The 22,448-nt window shown below is 42.3% G+C and overlaps 1 protein-coding gene across 1 annotated transcript in view; it reads right to left on the bottom strand.

The window, feature by feature from the left end:
- The window catches only part of API5 (apoptosis inhibitor 5), a gene marked incomplete in the record, with an annotated part of 1,096,633 nt that overhangs the window by 180,047 nt on the left and 894,138 nt on the right, over positions 1–22,448 (bottom strand).

Genomic DNA, 22,448 nt, shown 5'->3' with positions numbered 1-22,448 from the left:
AGGTTTAGGATGGACCTTGGCCTGGCTGGCAGCCTTAGCATGTGCAAAGGCCTTGATTGACATGGATACAGGAGGCCTAGCTGCCCCACGTGCAGGGGTAACTTTGTCCACGGGAATGGTGTTGGGTAGATCCAGAACTTCGGTTTCCGGAGGGAAATCAACAACCGGCACCGGTGTAGTCTCCGAGACCGAGGGATGAGTTAACACAGTGTCGTCGGTCTGGAGCGGTTGAATTACCGCTTCCGAAGGGACCGAAGCACTCGCAGAGGGCTTAGGCGTTATATCGGTGGAAGACGCGGGCCGAGGATGTCGGTCCCGGTCCTTACGTTCTTTGGTAGGTGGTGCTGTCGGTTGTTCCGACGGCATGTTGTAAGTGAAGGATTCGCCAAAAAAGTCTTCGGCAAACTCTGCCCGGCACCTGAGTGCGCTTATTAAAGCAAGCGCAGGCAGCACAGGCCGAGACGTCGTGGTCTGGGCCCAGGCAAGGGAGGCAGTAAGAATGGAAGTCCTTATGAGGTATTTGTTTACCACAAGACAAACAATTATCAACTTTCTCAATTGGTTCTGACATCGGCTGAGGCAAAAAAAAATGTTCCCCAACGGGTACCAGCTTTAGATGACTTCGGTAACTGAAAACACAGGAGCTGACCAACCGGCACTTGCGAACTGCTTCTGCTTCGGGCACCGCGCGGCAAGAAAGACTGAAGAAGATGGCGTCGGCTGATGCCTTTGTACTCCAGCCGCTCTGACGTCGGGGAGGAGGCGACATCGGCCGACGTCGGACCCAGACTTTGGAATCTGGCCGACCGAAGGGCTGCCTGAGGCAGGACAACCCATATGTCAGGACTGCAGCTGCATTCTTGAAGGACATCTGCCTTCTTCACAAACTGGTTCAGCCTGCTAAGATCCAAAATTGGCCTCAGGTCCCCTGTCTTCTCTCACACTAAAAAGAACTTTAAGTTTTGAATCATCTTTGGTCTGGTGGGGCATCCTGGATGACTTCTGTCTAGCAGCATTTGAATCTTCTGAGCTGTGGCTTCTCTGACTGGGTGGGACATTGGGAAGCTATATTCTTTTGTTTGGGGGAATCTGGGAAGATGGTGTGAAAGAACCTCTGGATACTATTTTTAGCATCCAAGAATCTTTTGTTAACGAAACCCAGGCATCTGGGTGCAAGACATGCACCCCCCCACCTCCAGAGGTGAGCAGTTGGGCAACCATTCTGGAGTGCTGAAAGGCTCTATCCAAAAAAGAATCCGGGAAACCCTGGTTTTGCAGGCCACCTCTGCCACGTGGACATCATCTTCCATTTGAACTACCCCCCCCCCCTGCCTCTGGATGAGTTGTCACCGTGTGAATCTTGGAAAGTTCCCTGGGATTTATAGAACCACATTTTACCTCCTCTTTGACTCCAGGAAAAGGATCATCGAGGGGTAGAAAAACATATCCCTACAGCATACAGGGTCTTTCCACTCTGTTCACTCCGGAAAAGCATTTATTTTATAGAAGGGCCAAACAGAGGCACTCCAAAGACAGCATTGACGAAAGAACATTTGAAAGTCTCCGCAAAGTTGCATAATCACATCCAGGCATGTCTACTATTGGCAATGCCTGAACCAAACGCCCATGAGGTACCCTCTGCAGCATGGCATATTAACCTTATGGATGCACTGGAAATGGACAAGAGAGTGGCCAAGCTGTGTAGAAAACCTCTTGTAGTCCATTACAGACACAGACTCCAAGAAGGATTTGGAGAATTCCCTGGACAAATCCCTCTGTAATCTTGTGAAGTACACTAAATAATTCAGGGACCTCAAGGCAAAGGTCACTGAAGCAAATATGTGCTTTTCAAACCTGTCCAATGCCTGGACTCTCTAATGGGGGATGGAAGAGGAACATCTGCTCTGCTAGCCCCTTTTTCATGGCTGCTGTCATGATTATAGCAACAACAGAGACTCCTTTGTTCCAACGAGGTCTGTCCTTTGGGGGAGCCAAAGTTTTGTCTGCGTGTCATGGAATTGGTTCAACAGAGTCCAGTTCCCTTCCATGTCAAGCAGGAAATAAATTGACAAGTTCATCTACTGGGGAAATCACCCAAAACATAGATGGGCCAGAACCAAAAGCTTCCAAAAAACTGACTCCTCCTGGAAAGGGATATCTGAAGACCATCCACCTTTTTGTTTAAGAATTTCCAGGATATATTCAAATGAGACATCGTCTGATGGAGATCTGAGGGACCTTTCCACTTCAAACTCAGTATCCTTGGTGAGAGATTCCATAGAGGAATGTGTGCGTCTCCTTTTGCATGTTCTCTTTTGGTGAACCTCTTCTGCAGGATTATCTGGAGAAGCATCTGAAGAGAGGGGAAGTTCTTCGATGGGGACTGTCTGGAAGCTAGAAAGTATCAGCTTATCCCTGTGGAGTAGGCCTGATAGGCTCACAGCTTGGACCCGAAGGAGAAAGGGATTTAAAACCCAAAAATGAAAGAGAAGTCAAATCTCTTGGTACAGAGAAAGCCCTCTCCACTACCTTGAAGGCTGATGGACTGGGAAAATCTGTGGCTGGTCACAAAGGACCCAAAAATACTGGAGCTGCCAGGCCCTGACCTTACCCGAATCCGTGCCTGGAAGGAGTCTGACTCTAGCTGTCCAGTGTTGAGGCTCGGGGGGGGGGGGGATGGCTCCAATAATGTTAGAGTGGATCGCAGCACCCCCCTCCCAGACCTGGTGTTAACGCCTCAGTTATGAGACTCAATCCTGATCCACTGGAACCAGAGTGGAACTAGTCATGGATGCCTTTGGAGTCAAACACCTAGTCATCTTCAGATCAGACACTCTCAGGGTTCATAGATTCAAGGGCTTTGAAACCAGCAGATGGATCAGAGAGGGAGATATCACAAGATATGAAGCGGATGGGAGGCTCGCGGATCCGATGGAGGCGGGATAACCCCCATCTGAATCTGAGCTCCAAGGAATTTCCTCATCATCCTATCCACGTCGACTTCTGAAGGACCTAATGAACAAGGTGGTAGACTATGGTCTAGACTCTCTCCTCGGCATCCCTTGAAGAAAAGGAGAACACATCAAAGGAGACAATGGTTCAATTGTGAACCTGGCTGAGTGGATTCAAAGAGATTATAATAGAATGACAACCAGATCAGAGTGTTTTTTTTTTTTTTTTTTTTTTTAGGATCCGCTGTTTCTGAAATTTTTTTGAAGTGGCTCCATAGAAGATGGAACCAAATTAGCAGACTTCAGAGAATGGGTGGGGGATCTTTTACGAGATTTCTTGAGTTCCACAGAGGATTTCAGATTTGCCAGAGGTTGAGCCCCTGAAGAAAAAGAAGGAGGAGGAAACAAACCTTTAATAACTAACTTACTGTGCTTGTCACTTAGAATTAAATGCAGCACAAATGGAGCAGCTAGTGTTGAGCAGTGTCACTCTGTGGCAGTAGATGCATCATTCCTTGTGGGCATCAGAATTGGGAATCTTATGCCCGCAGGAAGTGCACTACTTAAACCCTGTTGGTTTACCTTTTTCTGCCATACTGAAAAAACAGGCCTTCAGAGAAAGAGAGGGGAGAATGACTTTTTTTAAAAAAAAAGCAGGCTACCAACATTTGTAGAAGAATACCCTCTAAAGGGTAGAAAAAGTTAAAGGTAGAAGACGACAAGTAACAGCTATGGCATGTTAAAGGCTACCGACTGGTATGAAAAAAGTTAAGGGTAAACAGACTGTGGTCGGAACTCGCGTACTAGAAAAGACAAAAGATGGAGGCGATAAAGGTAGTATAGAAATATCGTAAAAAGGATAACATGAAAAAAAAATGAAAAACCTGATAAAACACTATCCAATTTAAAGCTCAGAGTGGGATCCACATCTATGTGACATGGTGGCAAATGAAATCTGAGGTATTGTTGGCTCACTAGGGCATTATGGGTAGACAAAGTAGCTTGAGAGTTGGATCCAAAGTCTAGTGCATGTGGCTGCGTCGGATCCGGTACCCACACGTTAAGGAAGAATGAAAAGGGCAACATCAGATGCAGAGTTTATCCCTGACTCTATTCAAATGAAACCCTGATCACTGGATGTGAAATCCCAAATTCACCTCCGGTCTGGCCTCCATGAATCTGATGGATAGACGGAAAGTAAATTAATACCCAAGTAACTTACTCACACCACATAACTCTTCAGCTACCGCCTTACTAACATATCCCACCATACAGTTATACAATGAACTCTGGGAGAAAAGTGGGACTGGTTGCATGGCTAGGCTTGTAAAGATCCCGGTGGTGGTCAGCCTAGTATAAACCTATTAACCCTATGAACTGATTGGCTAAGAAGTGTGAAGCAAGAGAAAGACTCTTAAGCATTCAAGCAGAGGCTGCTGACTGGTGCAACGTAGCCAGCAGTTCAATTAAGTATTGCAAGACTTTGGCTATTAGGCAATGTTTGGGTGAAATATTCTTGCTACTGCATCACTTAAAAGTTTCCATTTTGAGAGATATAAACCACAAGTTGTTTCCAACCGCAAATCTGAGGTAATACTAGTTACCTTAATCAACTGGTATGCATAGACAAATGCTCTTCAGATAAGAAGTGGAAAGGAGGGTGGCCTTCCCAAGCACAATAAGGACCACCTGGTAAGGTCAGCACATCTTGAATTTTTTCATTTACAGGAATTGGTTTAATATGGGTAAGTCCAAACCTTGTCTCGAAGGGTTATTTTTCAGAAACACACATGAGCACAAACCTTTCTCCTCATGAAGTTTGAAACTAATTATACTACTCCTACTGACACCAGCTGCTCCCTATGTCCAGGACTAGAGTTAGCTAGCCCCCTAGAAATAAGGGAATCCCACAAAGGGACGCTTGAAAATAAACTTTACTCTGTTAAGAAACACGTAAAAGTTACCCCTCAATATCTTCTGGTTAGCACTGTAGTATGACCCAACACTGTCTTCTCAGCGATATCTTGGATGTTGCCATGTTACTGCTAATATCTAATATGATGCATTATCATTTACCAATAAGCAGACTCTAAAAGCTACACTGATAGGCTTATAAATTTCACCCTAAATGTCTCACCTGGGACTTTTAAAGCAGTGTCCTCAATTTGCTCCAGAACTTCACACTGGTACCAGCAGTTTATCACCCTAAACATTTAACTGGCTGTAGTGTACATTTTCCTACTAAACCTATCTAAAATCTGACTTTCCTTGCTGTTCGGTAAGATATTAAGTTTAGAGGCTTCCAATGACCCTTCCAATGGGTCCATCAGAGCATTTCTATAAAAACATTTACATTCATCCTGGAGCCTTTTGAAATTTTTTTTGTGATGCGTGGCTAAAAGTTGGTGTTTAATAATGTAAATTCTAATGTATCCTTGAAAAAGGGGCAGCCAGTGAGGTGGGCTTTAACCCTACCAACATTTAAACAGATTTACTTTGAAGCAGAACTCTCTCTCTCAGCCGTACTTAAAATGTTCCATTATCAGAGTGGCCCTAAAAGGAACACCCTTCAAAGCAGCTGGTTTCATACTCATTGGTGTAACCCATGGGAGATGTGGTTTGACAAGACTAAGATTAAGGATCGCCTTTTAGGTCTAAATCAAACGAGTTGGATTTTGGTGGTGGGGAGTCTATTCCTCATCTATGATGGTGGTGGTGGGCGTCACTGGGAGAGAGGCCCTTTATCACAAATTAACTCTGCAAATTTCCAATATGAAAGGTCTGGTGCATTCCTGGGATAAGAAATATGTTGAATAGTCCCTCAGTGAAGCTGTCTTTCAAAACTGTAGGCATATCACTCTTCTTGGAGTTCAGCAGAAGCAAGCATCAATTGAGGAGTGTGAAATATTTTTTTTATACATCTGGCAGCTTGTGTGGCCAATTTCAATGCAAACTCCTGAGAAATCTATTAACAGCAGATGGAATTGTGGTTATGGAAAGACGTCTGCTGCCTGCCTTTGGAGGGGTGGGTTTAGGGCAGATGGAGACTCTTTGTGGGATTTGTAGATCAGTGTGTGTGATATATATTTAAGAAGCTTTCCGTCAGAAGGAACATGCACGCATGTACTGAGCACGTGGAAGCAAGAGTGCATTTTGTAGTGAGAAGCCAAGGTGTAAGCATGCATGTGTGTAGTAGTCAGTTTAACGTTCCTGCTATCCTTCCTGATATGTGTGTCTGTGTAATAAACTTAAATTAACACCAGCCTCATCGTCTTATTCAATATACACAAGACGAGCAACATGGTATCAGAATGGGAACCAGAGTCAAAATCATGAGTTTAAGTTGATGAAATATACAGGAGTGGATCATTCCTACTGCTCAAACGGCTCGCAAACATGTCAGAAACAAATTCCAGGTACTAAAACTCGCTTAAATTATTTTTTTACTCAACTAATACAAAATGAAACACTCGGAATGCTCAAAACAAATTTCTAATAAAACAAAATGTCTGAAACTGTAACATACTGATAAAAATATTCAAAATAATTACGAACAAGTTTGAAACAATATCCGAATTGCATAAAATGTATAAAAAAGGGAAAACTATCATATTTTTTCACTATGTGCTACTTTTTCACCTTAATTAAAGCTATTCGAAGTATCCGAAGTAACAAGTGCTGGTAAGTGTGTGCAGTATTACAGTACACTACTTTGCACAGTAGTCATTTCAAAGTGATTTTGTGCATGTGAATATTATTATAAGTACCTGGTGAGTTTATGTTCGTACATAATTACAAGGGCCATATTTGCATTGTGTTCAACCATAACTTGTAGGCATGGCAAAAGGATTTCGCAGACCAAGCCCGCTTGTATTTGATAACAATATTGCAGAAAATTGGAGAGTGAGCAAAAGCACGATATTTTCATACAGGCTGCTTTTTCTGACACAGACGTACATACAAAAACATTTATTTTGCTTAATTTAACTGGTTCAAAAGCCACTGAAAGGGAGCATTTATTTGTGTATGCACCTGCTGTGTAAGCAGGGGAGGAGAAAAACCACCATATAGTGCTACCTGCTGAAACTTGGGAAGACCCCCAGTGCTTAAATTGTATATTTAGAGAAATGTGTAACCCCCAAATTAATATTACAATGGAGAGGCACTTATTTTACAAAAGGGATCAAAAGCTTGGTGAAGCTTTTGCAGCAAATGTAACTGACTTGAGAAACAAGGCAAAAATGTGCAGATTTGGTGATATGAGAGATGAGATAATAAAAGACAGGCTTGTGTGTGCTATTAAAGATGATGCCATGAGAAAGATTTTGCTTCGAGACAGTGACTTAACTTTGAATAAAGCCATTGAGATTTGTCAGATATACAAGCTCACAGAAAAAACACAAATATGTTAAACTTGAGAAAAGCAGGCAAGTGGCTTCTTTCTACTGCTAATGTTGACAGTAGTATGCAGCACGTGGTTAAGACAAACAGGCCCCAAGGTTGGGGCAGCTTCAGTGAAACCCAGAGCCTTTCTATCAAATTTCAGGGCGGCTCCAGTAAAATCCAGAGCATGCACAGTGAAGCAGAGGGGTGAGTCAGCAAAACCTGTAGCTAGCCTCATAGCAAACTGTAGTAACTATGGTGGTAATCATGAACCTAAAAGAGAAAAATGCTTAGCTTTTGGTTAGCAGTGCCACAAATGTAGCAAGTGGAATAATTTCAAAAGTCTTTGCAACTCACAAGAGCCTCACTCTTTTATTAAGAGAGAACATTCAAAGAGACAAGTTCATCAATTAGAAAGCTGCAATTCAACTTATGTTGATATGTGTCTGTACCTGGTGAGAGAGTCAATGCAGTAGACTTGTGGGCAAAGAATGAAGTATTTTGTACTGTTCTGATTAATGGGAGACCTGTAGAGCTCAAAGTTGATACTGGTTCACAATGTAATGTTATGTCAGCAGAAACGTTTGCCGAAGTAACTGCTGGTGAGAAGCTTGATCTGACAAAGTGTGCAAAACTTGTTGCTTATGGTGGTGAAGAAATTCAAACCGAAGGCTCAGTAGTGCTTTCAATTTACTCTGCTGGGAACAGCTATGACTTGCAGTTTTACGTAGTCAAGAGACACATGCAGTCATTATTAGGCCTCAGAGACAGTTTGAAAATGGGACTGCTTTCATTTAATAAGGAAAACCACCACTTAAGCTTGAAAGACAACAGCTCAAAATTCACCCAGACTATTTTTTCTGACTATGCTGATCTTTTTGAAGATAAACTAGGCAAACTCCCAGTTGTGTACTCCATGAAGTTAGACCCTGAGGTAATCCCAGTTATCAGACCAGCAAGGAAAGTTCCAGTAGCTATGCAGAACAGAGTCAAGGCAGAGTTAGACAGAATACTGCAGCAAGGAAGTTGTCCAGTTGAAGTACCAACTGAATGGGTATCCTCCATGGTGGCAGCTCATAAAAAAAGTTCACATATTAGAATATGTATTGATCCAACAAATTTTAACAAAGCACAAAAACAGCCTCATCATCCAATGCATACAGCTGAAAAAGTTGCTGCTCTTATGCCAAATGCCACTGCTTTTTTTTTTTGTCTTGGATGCAAAAAGTTTGTTTTGGCAAATTTTACTTGACCAAAAATCTTCACTGCTTACCACTTTCAGTACACCATTTGGATGGTACAGATTTTTGAGAATGCCATTTGGAATAAATTCTGCCAGTGAAGTTTTTCAATGTGTGATGCAGCACATTTTTCTGGGTATCCATATGCTATTAGAGTAGATGATATTCTTGTAGGGGGCAATGGTGAAGTCGAAAGTGACAGAAACCTCAACAAAGCTCTGGAAAGAGTTTGTGAAGTGAATCCTAAGCTGAATCCTCAGAAATGCAAATTCAGACTACAAGAAATTACTTATGTTGGTCATTTGTTTACTAGTTCAGGCTTACGACCAGATCCTTCCAAGTACACTGCAATTCTTGAGATTCCAGCTCCAGACAATGTCCAAGTCATACAACATTTTCTTGGCACGGTCAACTATATGGGCAAGTTCACACCAGATATGAGTCAACTTTCAGCACCACTTAGAGAGCTCGACAAGAAAAGATATAACCTGGTCCTGGTTAGAATATTGCCAAAGAGCATCTAATGTCCTGAAACAGAAAATTGCCAGTCCACCTACTTTAAGATACTATGACGTTCACAAACCAGTAATGTCTTCCTACAATGCTTCCAAGTTTGGTCTTGGTGCGGTCATTCTTCAAGCAGGTAGACTATTAGCCTATGCATCAAGAACTCTAACCCAAAATGAAATGCAGTATGCTCAGACAAAGAGATCTTGGCAATTGTATTTGCATGTTCGAAGTTCCATGATTACATTTATGGTCGATCTACTCAAATTGAGACTGACCACCAACCTTTAATCACTTTTTAAAAAAGCCAATGCACACAGGTCCTGCTAGATTGCAACACATGATGCTCATATTGCAAAAGTACAATTTCAATCTTGTTTACACGAAAGGCAATCTTTTTTTATCTTGCTGATACTTTATCCAGATCAGCCAGGAAAACCATTGAACAGTATGAAAATGATATACCTAATTTTGAAGTCATGGAAGTGTGAAATTTTTCTTCCACACATCTTGATGAGCTTAGAACTCAGACAGCTTCAGATCCAATTCTCCAGAAGCTCAACCAATTTACCAGTGGAGGATGGCCGTCAAAGAAATCTTGTTTGCCATCAGACATGCAGCTGTATTTTCCTTACAGAGATGAGATTTTGATGGAAGATGGTCATCATGAAAGGTCCAAAGGTGATTGTTCTAAAATTCTTGCAACAAGAGTATATTAAGATCTTGCACTGGGGCCACCCAGGAATTGATTCTACCAAAAGAAGGGAGAGAGGTCTAGTATTTTGGCCTTTTATGTCAAAAGACATTGAGAAAGAACTTTCATCTTCTGTTTGTTGATGCGGTTTAGTACTTTTACATAACAAACCACTTCAGATAAGCCAGATTCCTGAACTACCTTTGTCGACAGTAGCCAATGATATTTTTGAGTGGAATGGTCAACATTACTTGTTGTTAGCCAACTCTTATTCAAATTGGTTTGACAATGACCTATTTCCTACTCTCACATCCAATTCTGTCATTACTAAGTTGAAGAGACATTTTTCTGTCCATGCTTGTCTGCATAAGTCATTTCCTGACAATGGTGCACAGTTTACAAGTCAGCAGTTTAAAAGATTTGCTGAAACGTGGGACTTGATCCGTTTTATGAGTAGTCCCTGAATACCCACAGTCAAATGGCTTGGCTGAACGTGCAGTTCAAAGTGCAAACCAGCTGTAAGAGAAATTGAAACAAGATAATACTGATGTTTTTCTAAAGCTCTTGAATCTCAGAAACATTCCTCACAATAATCACCTTGGTTCACCCGTCCAGACTTATGTTGAGACAAACCAGAACTACATTACCAATCAGAAGCAATTTGTTCATTCCATGTGCTAAAAACAACAAAGCAGTGAAAGTTCAACTCTTGAAAAAGAGGCTGTCCCAGAAGTGCTACTATGACGAGACCAGCAAACTGCTCATTCCATTAAAAGAAAGGGAGATAGTAAGGATGCAAACAAAAGATGTTGATCAGATTAGATTTGTGCAAGCAAGAGTATTATTTTGTAGTGAGCAGCCAAAGTCTAAGCATGCATGTGTGTAGCACTCAGTTTAAGTTTAATGTTCCTGATTTGCTGGTGTGTAATAAACTACTTAAACGAACACTGAGCCTCATCGGCCTATTCAATATATACAAGACGAGTGAAAGGATTCTTGTTGGGCTGGGGTGGTATAAAGCTATTCTTCCTCAGCTTTGGTGGACATAGGCCTCTGTAGGGATGGCGGGTCACTGTGGTCCTTCTTTCATAGTGCTCGATCTTTGAAACTTGGAATTTTTTAAGTTGAGCCATTTACCTCATTTTGAACTGGGATTTCATATGTAGAAGGCTTGTCTGCCCAAGGCTTGTATTCAAATCTTTTTTGAGATAAACAGGCTTTAAGGCCTTTGGTCCCACTCTGCAGCATTATTCTCCTGAAAGCAGCACAGTGTTCATAGGAGAAGACAAAGCATGCGTTTCTTGAGCAAAATAAGCAATAAGAATGAAAACCTTTTAACAAGAAACTGTATTAAATTATCATGCATCACATAGACAATCTTACACTTGTATAAATGAAAATAAACCTTACACACAATTTAAATTGCAAACATTATACATTACAAACCATGCCAACACAACTGTAGCTGCAAACATTATACATCACTTATAATATATCCAGTCATTGTCAGTCAACCATTACACAGCTCATTCAATTCCTGCCTTCTTTTAAACTTCATTCCTCCTCTGCATGTATTGATCCCATACTTCCCATTTTTCCTATGTAATTTGTTCCTACTCTTTTCTAAAGATCCCAGTTCCAGTTTTATTTCTGTTACTACCTTTGCTACTTATAATAAAGTTGGTTTAGACTATGACTTTCATTTTCTAGTAACTGCTTTTTTGGCAGCCATAATTAGACTCAGCAAAGACTTACAATGTCTAGGCAATTCCAATTCTGTACCAAAGAACAAAAAAAAAAATTCCCTAATTTCACCAATTTAGTCACCCAGCATCTCAGACAGAGCAGTTTGCAGGGAATCTTTAGTCTACCAACTCATTATACTCCAAAAAATATGTTCCCAGTCACCTCTTTCTTCTCCATCACACCTCCAACATCTGCTGTCTACCTGATGAAGAATTCTTTAAAGTCTGCTTGAGGTATACTAATATCTATGTAAAACACTTTCAAGCAAAGAACCTAAATCTTCCAGACTTTATTGCATATTTGGGAGACATACATATATCCCCCCATTGTTTCTTTGTGAATTCCTAATCTAACCTCTCTTCCCAATCCTTTCTAACCTCCTCTGATTGATTCTTATAGTTATCATGCAATATTTATATGCTCTAACAATTCCTTTTTTAATGGCAACTTCTGTTCTGAATTCTACTAAAAAAAACTCTACCACTGCTGGTCTTTCATTTAGAACCCCCTACTTCTTTCTCTTTGCCTATACTCCGATACCAATCTTTGACAGGGAAGACCATCTCTATCCTGCAGTCCAAATATGTTCCTGGCGTCTTCCCATTCTATTACATTTCCTTCTCCAGTTATCTGCTCCCAATACCTTGGTTCCTTTGCCAGTTTTCTCCAAAAATTCTAGCCTCCTCTTGCCTATTATCTGTACCCCCAATTGCAGTCATCCCTATTGGCAGAATCTTTCTCCATTCCAATGTTGGTTTAGTTCTTACTTTCTGCTACTTTACGAATACAATACGAGTATAATATTTTCTATGATTATTATTTTCCTTAAAGGTCTGCATTCAAAATCCCAGTCTCTCCTTGTTTGTTGAGCTTCCCCACCCATTTCATCATCATCTGTTTCCACCCCGAATTATAGTTTTCTGCTTGTACTATGTATAGGAGCCTTAACTGTGTTGCTCTGAAATATCCCATCAAATCGGGTAATTCCAATCCACCCTGCTGTATTGGAAGAATAAGTTTATCCCACATGACTTTTGCCATCTTCCCCTCCCAAATAACATCCTTCAGCTCTTTATTAATTGCTATCCACAACTTCTCCTCTGGTTGATAAAATATGCCTGACCTGTATATAAGATTAAACGGACTAAAAACGTTTAACTGAATGCTTCTTACTATCGACATCCATATAAAAGCTTCCATATTCTCAATTTTTGTATGATCTTTTGTTTAGTCTCTTCCCACATCCTTAGCTGTACACCAAAATCATTTTAATACATACTCCTAAATACTAATTTTATCATGTCCCCATAACTATGGATATTGCTGAACCAGTTTGTATGTGGGTACATAGTTTATAGCTACTGCCCTTGTTTTAGCTTTACTAATTTTGTATCCCGAAAAGATATGAAACTGTCTCAATATGTTTCACAACACTGTAATGTCCCTGTCTGGCTTTGTCAGATATAAAATAATGTCATCTGCAAAAAGAGTCGGCATTTGCTGACTACCATATCAATTACATCATTGAATTTCTGAGTCCCTTTATTTTCTTTGCCAATGGCTCTAAATATAATGCAAACAACAAAGGGGAGAGAGGAAACCCCTGCTTGGTGCCTCTACTGAAGCAGAGATCATCAGAGATGACCCCTCCCACTTCAATTTTTGACTCTGACCCTCGTATATCCTTCTAATACCTTATAATGTTATCAAGGAATGCAAATGCTTCCACTGCTCTGCTCATGAAGTCCCAACTTACTCTGTCAAATGCTTTCTATGCATCAAGACCTAACAACAGTGATATTTTATTACCTTTTGCTTCCCTGTGGACCATCAGTTTTCTGGTAATGTTATCAAATGTTTGCCTCCCCTACACAAAACCACAGTGGCATCACTTTTGCCATTCTTTTAGCCACTATAGACAAACACTTTGTAATCATGGTTTAGTATTGAAATGGGCCTGTATGAAGCAGGATCTGATGGATCTTCAACCTGTTTAGGTATTACAGGTACCACTGCTTTCTTCAAAGATGTTGGTACTTCTCCTCTTAAAATACTGTTAAACAAAACCTTCGAGATCTTTCAGTTCTTCTTCTCCTAGCTTTCAAATATCCACAGGAATACCATCTATTCCTGGGGATTTTCCTAAGGATTGGTAATTCATCACCATTTTTATGTCATCTCCTCCTATCGTAACCATTAGTAATTCAGCCTCCTCTACCTCTAACCATGGCATATTTAATTTCTTCCATAAACATTTCCATTTGTATCTTTACTTGATTTCTGTATTTCCCTGCTTTATACAAACTTTCAAAAGATTTCTGAAATATTTCTAATACTTTTACAGGATCCCTTACCTTCCTTGTTATAGGCTCCATAAGCTTGTGGTGACAGCCCTTTTTACTTTCTGTTGCCTGAAGCACTGTGCTAAAAATATGTTGTCATAAAAAAAAAAAAACAGTTGCTTAAAAGCAATCTTTCTGAACTCATGCATATTATTGAGGTAATCCCTCATTTTCTGTTTAGCATTCTGCAGTTGCTCCTCCTCTTGTTCTGTGAGAGTCCCCCTATTCTGCAATACTTCATTTGTCAGTCCCTCTAAATAATTCTTGTGACTTCTTAACTATTGCCCCCCCCTTTTTTTTTATTTCCACCATATTTTACCCTCCACCTAAACTTTATCCCACTCCCTAGTTATATTTTCAGAAGAAATGTTTATCTTCTTTAATAGCTCCACTACCCATCCTTAAATTCCTTTGCTGAACAGACAGGTGGGAAAGCAGCAATGTCGCATTTTTTAATTCATTATCCAGTGTTTTTATATTAGTTGCTATTGGTACATGATCTGAAACAGTTATTGGGTGCGTATCAAAACCTTAAATGCACATGTTCCTGTGAAATAGAAAATTCTGCAGAGTTTCTTTACGTTGGGGAATAATATGTAAATTTACTCGGAACTCATAATACTGAAATCACATTTTCCATGTCAAATATTTTCATAACTTTATTTAAAAATCTATCCTCCTTTGTTATATTTTTCCCTTCTGCCCCCTCCCCCGACACATCTTCACTACTGCAAATCAAATTCCAGTCCCCATCTGTAAGTAATATTCCTTTCTGAAAGCAGATTATTTCTCCCACAATTTTCTTAAGCTCCATTACAGCAGTTTTTGCTGGAATATAAATACATGCCAGTGTAATCTTCCTCTCTTGCCAGTAGCCCCCTAGTAGTACAAACCTGCCATTATCTTTTTATCCTCTTTTATTACTACTGGAGCTCCTCTTGCAATTAACATAAGTACTCCTCTCTTCCTTTACCTCAAGTATTCTGCTGAATAACCATTCTGAAAACCTTTATTTATCAAATTCACATGTTCAGTTCTTTCCAAGTGTGTCTCCTGTGGCACAGCTACTTGCACTCTATACTTTAAATATGTTTCACTGCTTTTTCTTTTTTGTATTTATCTGTGAGACCATTAACAGTTAAAGACATTACGGAAAGCATCATGTTCTTGAGAGATTAGTATTCCCACCTTTTATGTGAAACAGTTTTTTTTGTTAAATGTCTAGTTTTAGCTTTTGTGTTACATGCATGTATTGTTTGGAAGGTTAATCAAACAGTTGTTGGAGCATCTCCTTTTAAGCCAATGTCACTTCTTACAGAACATTTTGTTTTATAGAAAACCCTCAAACAAAAATACATACACAAAGCCAATATCCCCTAAAACTTAACACACAAAACTGTGTACATCTTCAAATATTGAAGTGAAATAGGAACAAATGCTCCAAACTGACAGCTATACACAAAGACTTGAGCTATCCTAAAAAAAGGTTATTCATGCTAAGACGCTTGGCATAGCCTATGGTTCGACTAAGTGCTGTCTGCTTGTTTTTTATAGCTCTCTTAGCTGGGAAAACACTTGAATGCTTTCAGAAAACATTTTCTCCAAGCCATTTCTCTCAATCAGACTGTCTGCTAGAGACATGAGAACCAGACAAAAAACTGTTTACTAGAAAAAAGCATTACAATATTCTTTTTCATTTACTTGTTTTTCTCATAGAATTGTTACTAGATTAAGCTAATAGCCATAACCCAATCATTCTCCTATGCAAGAATGAGAAAAAAACACACCTTTTGTCGTGCTGTTTTAAACGTATCTTTTTACATGGCTGTTTACATTTCTTAAAATTCAACAAGGAGAGAGAGAAAAGGGAGAAAAAAATAAAAATCAGGAGCACCTATTTACATTTGTATTCCCATTATGCTTAAAAATAAATGAAAAAAAATGTATAACATGCAAAGGAAATCATGCACCATGTAAGCAGTACTATTAAGAAAAAAATTGTTTTACTTACCCTTAACTTTCTCCCTCCTCTTCCCCTTTCCTGAGTATTTTTCCAAACATTAGTCACGTGAAGTATGGCATACACTTCAGAGTCCCCTAAAAAGTTTAACAAAGTCCAAGAAAGCACACTATTTCCAGATTTTCTTGTTCTATCCCTGTTCATCTTCTCCCAAACCATGTTTCTCCTTCATTCCCAATGTACTCTCGATTATTCTAGTCAACCCCTGTGTTTTTTTCCCTCTCTCAAGCATTTGCCATTGAAACACTTGAAAAGGTTTCACTGGCATAGCCTCTCTGTGGTCTTTTATTACCAGAACAACAAGGAGAATCTCCTTCTGTTTCACACATCACTTTCTGCTGGACAAACTTTTGTATTTCTTCCTTAGCATGTACCTCATTAATAAATGACTGTTTCTCCAGGGAAAAATATTTGAAGATACCAGGTTACAAGTTTGAATCTCAAGCTTGCTTCTCGACATTCCCTGAAGAATGGGATACATTTTCTCTTCTTCTGCCTGATGTACAATGAGAAATCATTCTCCACAAACACTCTGCTGTGTCCCACTTTTAGTATTTTGCCCCTGTGCCACAGTTTTGTCAGAATCAACTCCTCCTGCTTGTAAGACTGCATCTTTACTATTAAAGGTCTAGGTTATTTTCTTATAGCCAGGCTTGGAGCATACACACAATGTGCCCTTTCAATTAACAATTCCTGTTGTGGAATACCAGTCCAGCTGCTTATTTGTGCTTTCATAACATTAATAGTCTGTTCCTTGCAGCTTCTCAGCTAAAGTAGAAAATCTCAGGTTTTCCCTATGAGCTCTCTCTCTATTATATTTTGAAACATCTCTTCCTGTGCAGTCTCATTCAGACAGGCTTTTCTTCACTTCTACTCTGGGTTTTGCAGTTTTATCATCTTATCTGAATATCCATTTAAAGCTTCTTCCATTTTTTTTCCAGCCTTTTCTTGTTTGAGCTGATATACTCCATCAGTGTTTCATTTAGTGAGGCCTGTGTGCAGTTGCCTTACACTATCCTCTATGTTACTGGAAGTCATGGCTGGAGCTAGTACTGCTTTTTGCTGAACAGCTGCAGTCAGTGTTTTTTGTTGCCTGTTGAGGCGGAATTTCCTTCAGATCATCTGCATTTTTTTCCTGGCATCCAGGCAGTGCACTTACCAAGGTATTGAAACGTACCCAGAAATCTAGGTTCACTGGCTTTCTCTGCTAAGCTCCTGTTTTCATACTGGGAGAGCGAGAATTACACTGTTACTCAATGTGCAGCCATCATGTAAGTCTAGAGAATGAAAATCTAATGCTGGAATTTGCCTTCTGCAAGCACACTTAATGGGCCATTTTTGTCTGCTGTGGTGACCAACTTTGGAAATGTAGACATGTCCAATACCGACAGTCAAAACTGATAAATATACAAGTTAAAAAAGAAGTTATATACTCACCATAAAGTTCCATCTGAGTAGCTCTACTTCATTTGTCTTCAACCTGTGGGATTCCGTATTGGAGCCGAGCCAGCAATCTTACTAGCGTCTGCTCCGAGATCCAAGCTCTTCCCCCTACCCATAATACACCTCTACTACCTTTCAACCCCCAGATCGAGTTTGCTAATTCTTATACTGATAACCCGACCTGAAAACATAATTATGACCTATAACTTCAGCCTGTAGGCTGTTCATATGCCAAGGTCTGGGGGAAGGTGGGAGGGACAGTTGAAGACAAATGAAGTAGAACTACTCAGATGGAATGTTATGATGAGTACATAACTTCTTTATCTGAAGTAGTTTACTTCATTTGGTCTTCAACCTGTGGGACAGAGTCCCCAGCTACTAAACTCCTGGGTGGCCCTCATGGCAGGATATTCCGAAGCACAGTGGAACCAAAGGTTACTCTCCTTCTAGAAGTCAAATCCAATCTGTAATGAGAAATAAATGTATGAGATGAGGACAAGGTAGCTGCAGAACAAATATCACCCAAAGAGATTCTAGACCAAAAGGCCGCAGACGTAGCCATGGACCTAGTGGAATGAGCTTTCACCTGACCCGGATAGACCTGAAGGATGCATGAAGAAATCCACCTAGCAATAGTAACCTTGGAGAGAGGTTTACCCAAAAAGGGTTTATAGAAGGATACAAACAATTGATTGGATTTACGGAAATTTTTTGTCTTGTGTAAATAGAATTGTAACTGTCTATGAACATCCAGCAGATGGAGTTTGTATTCCATCTTGTTAGCAAAATTAGGAAAGAAAACTGGTAAATTGATGGTTTGAGTGATATTAACTGGTGATGCTACCTTGGGAAAAAAGGATGGACTGGTCCAAAGGGTAACCCTATCTTTGTGGAAAATCATATAAGGAACTTTGACGGACAAGGCCTGCAGTTCTGAAACCCTATTTAGAGAGGTAACAGCCACCAGAAATGCTGTTTTCCAAGATATAAATTTTAGATCTGTGGTTGCAGCGGGTTCAAAAGGTGAACCAACCAGAGCTTGAAGAACCATAGTAAGGTCCCATGGAGGAACAGGATCTTTGACCGGGGGGGGGGGGGGTGTAACAGAAAAGTCCCCTTTGATAAAGGCTTTACACAGGCTGCAGGAGGCTAGAGAGACAGAATTCTTACCCACATGAATGAGAAATACCAGCCAATTGAACCGTGACAGTAGAAGAACTAGCTCAGTCTTGAAAAATATCAGCTATAAAATCAAGAATGGCAGAAATAGCAGTCATGAAAGAGTCTACACTCCTTTGAGAGGCCCAAAAAGAAAAATGTTTCCATTTACTGCAATAAACCTTCCTGGTAGAAGATTTATGAGCAGCCACCAAAATAGACCTAACTGAGGAGGATAATCCAGGAGTCCTAGCAATTATGGGAACTGAAGCAGTCAAGCTGTGAGCTTCAAACTGTTCAGGTTCAGATGAGGAACCCCCAATGTGTGTGAAATCAGATCCTGAATGGGAGACCAGATCCAAGGCAGAGCCAGAAGGTGAGACCAAAGGAAGGGAAATCATACCTGGCGAGGCCAAAACGGGGCAATGAGGATCACTTCGCACCCCCAGTCGACAAGCTTTCTGTAGAAACCTCGGAATAAGAGGTACTGGAGGGTAAGCATACAACAGACCGGGAGGCCAAGCATGGACTACAGCATATCTGGGGGACTCCCCAGGCAGGGGGTTCAGAGCGAAGAACTCGCCGCACTTCGTGTTGGAAGGAGATCCGAAGAGATTGCAGCAAGGCTGACCCCACTCAAGGAAGATATGCTCCGCTACTGAAAGATTCAGAGACCACTCGTAAGGTATCAGAATAGTCCGACTTAACCTGTCCGCTAGAATGTTGAACCATCCCGGAATGTGCATTGCGATAAGAAAGCGATCGGTAGAGATTGCCCATTCCCACACTCTCATGGCCTCGCGACAAAGGGTGTAAGACCTGGTCCCTCCCTGTTTGCTGATATACCAGACCACTGACATGTCTGGATTGCAATGGTTCCCAGAGGAAGAAAGGCATGAAGGGCCTGCAACGCTAAAAGAACCGCCCTCATCTCTAGAACGTTTATGTGCAAGCTGGTCTCTACAGGGGATCACAGGCCTTGGACTGTCCTGCTGGAACAATGCCCCCCCACCTGAGTTAGGAGGCATCCATGGTCACCGTGGCTTGGGCAGGGGCCTGAATAAAGGGTCATCCCTCCAAAATGTCTGCAGAACACAGCCACCATATGAGGGATGACCGACAGACTCGGCTGAGTTGTACTGGATAAGACAATGGAAGTTCCAACAAGGATCATTGTACAGCTAGTGTCCACTGTAGAATTCTCATATGTAACCGGGCACACGGGAAAAGCATTATGGTCGCCGCCACTGAACCTAAAGCCCTCAATACTGACTCTGCTGTTAGAAGAGGGGAATGGTAGTTTAGAGAGACATGCATCCTCAGGTTTTGTACTCTTTCCGAGGTCAGGAAGATTTTGCACTGTAATGTATCTATTCTTGCACCAATGTAGTCTATTACCTGAACAGGAACTAGGAGCGATTTGGATGCATTGTTTGTGATCCCCAAATGCAGGGCAAAGATTAGGAAATAATCCCTGGTTTGAGAGAGTAGACGCCTGGTGGGAGCAGTGAGGAGCCAATCGTCCAGGTACGGATAGACCTAAATCCCCTGAAGCCTCAAATGAGCTGCTACCACCATCACTTTGGTGAACACCCTGGGGGGCTGTGGTGCAAACAAAGGGCAGGGCTCGAAATTGGTAATGATTGACTCCTAGCCGGAAGCGGAGGAACCTCCTGGAGCTTCTGTGCATTTTATGTGATAGTAAGCATCCCGGAGATCTAACAAGCAAATCCAGTCGCTCTCTTGCAGGTACGGCATGATGGACTGTAGTATGACCATCTCGAACTTCTTTTTGGCAACTGACAGGTTCAGGGTAGATAGGTCCAGAATGGGCCTTAAGTCCCCCGTTTTCTATGGCACCAAAAAGAACCTGGAGTAGAAACCCAATCCAGACTGATCTGGGGGGATGGTTCTGATGGCTCGTTTTTCTAGCAGCTTGGAAATTTCCTGTGCTGATGCCTCCCCCTTTGCATGTGTGGTACGTCTAGGGAGGTGTTTGGGGGATTTGGGAGGACCCACAAAGGGGATAGAGTATCCTCTGGATATGATCTGAAGCACCCAGCAGTCTGATGTTACAGACTCCCATGCCACCAGGTGCAATAACAATCATCCCCAGACTGCCTCCAGAGTAGAGCAGTTGGGCCACCCCTCAGGGTTGCTGTCCGGGTCTGTCCGAGAAAGGTTCTCGAGACCCAAAATTCTTCGGACCCCCTCTGCCTCTGGGCCAGCATCCATTCTGTCCCCCTCTGCCTCTGGGGAAAGAGCCCCGAGTGTCCTGGGAACTCTGTGACTTCCGGAACCACACCTTCTTTTGCCCTCTCTGGTTCCAAGAAAAGGACCTTTGAGGGTTCGAGAAGCGGATCCCGATGGCAGACAGTGTCTTCCCATCCTTCTCACTCTGGACTAAAGTCTCTTTAACGGTCTTACCAAAAAGAGTAGACCCGTCGTAAGGGGCGCTGGCAAAAGATGCCTTGAAAGGCTCAGAGAATTGACAGTCTGAGCCAGGCGTTGCGCCTCATGGACACGCCAGACACAGCTGCTCTAGCCGCTCCTTCAGTAGCATGTGAAAGGAGTTGCATGGACGTGTTGGAGACTGCTTTCAAAGTGGCCATCCTCGCGGAGAAAGAGTCCCTGTCCTCCTGCGACATGGACTTAGGGGGTGACTCCACCAGCTCCTTGACCACGTCACGTTGGAGTCTCGTGACGTGAACCAGGTAGTTCGGCGCTCTTATAGAAAAGGTAGCTGAAGTGTAAACCCACTTCGCGAAGCGGTCCATCATCCGTGAATGTCGCTCAGGGGGATGAACCGAGGAAGTCTCCTGGGCTAGTTCCTTCTTTGTGACTGCTGCTACCATGATAGCGTCTACAGGGGAGCCCTTGTTCTATCCTGGCCTATCCGAAGGTGGACTCCACGGTGTCCGGCTCCTTCCATGCTCGTGAGGTGACCAGGTCCACCAAGGCATCTGCTGGAGGGAACACCCAGGGAGTAGATGGGCCTGTGCCGAAAGCCTCCAGGAACATGGACTTGTCAGAAGAAGGTTTGGGGGCAGACCAACCTCCCAGTTAGCATAGGATTTCCATGATGTCTCCAAAGGAGGCATCCTTGGGAGGTGACCTGGGAGAACCTTCCCCATCATCCAAGTCCGTATCCTCGGTAAGGGACTTGGGGGAGACCAACTGCCTCATTTTACACGTATGCTTGTGAGGCACTTCTCTGGTGGGTCTCTCCGGGGGAACTTGCAAGCCACTTGTTCCTCAGGGGGAACTGTCTGGGGCTCCTTGAGCATGGGCTGTCCCTCTGACAAAATGATGGGAATTGTAGAAAGAGCCAGGGGGTCAGGGCGGAGTCCGAGGGGATAGTCAGGAATCTCGATCCAGCAGAGAGAACCCCTTCTACCATGTCAAACGCCGAGGGAGAACGAACTTCCTGTGGAAGCAATAAGGAAGCCGGTCTCCCCGGGTCCGAAGAGAGAATCTGAGCCAGTCCCGAAGTGGAAGGAGCTCCAACGGAGGGAACTTGGCCCAACGAAGGCAGAGCCGATGAAAAAAGTTCCACTCCCTCAGATCCGACATGCTCATGCTCCAGACAGCTGGTACCTGCTTTGTCGACGCTGACCCCCTGACTAAAGCCATTCTCGGATCCGAGTACTCTGAACCCGGTGGACGGATCGGAGAAGGAGAAATCGGTTGAAAGAAAGGAAGTGAGCTCCCCCTCCTGAGGGAGAGGGGGTTACCAAGAACCCCTATCTGGATCGAACCTCCTCCTCATTTTATCCATGTAGAATTCCGATAAGGACCGAGTGGACCTCGACGAGGCTACTGACTCCAACCTTACGGGTCGATGCACCGAGGCCCTAGATAAAGAGCTCGTCTCCACCGGCTCTGGGGAAAACTCAGAGATTGGAGCAGAGGGGAGTCATGGCTCCTATGGGTCTTAACAGGTGAAGGGAGGTCTGGAGGCTT

Source organism: Protopterus annectens, chromosome 9.part0, assembly GCF_019279795.1.
Source record: "Protopterus annectens isolate FY-2018-M chromosome 9.part0, PAN1.0, whole genome shotgun sequence".
Taxonomy (NCBI): Eukaryota; Metazoa; Chordata; order Ceratodontiformes; family Protopteridae; genus Protopterus; species Protopterus annectens.
The sequence above is the reverse complement of the archived record's forward strand: the minus strand, read 5'-3'. Positions and strand labels throughout refer to the sequence as shown.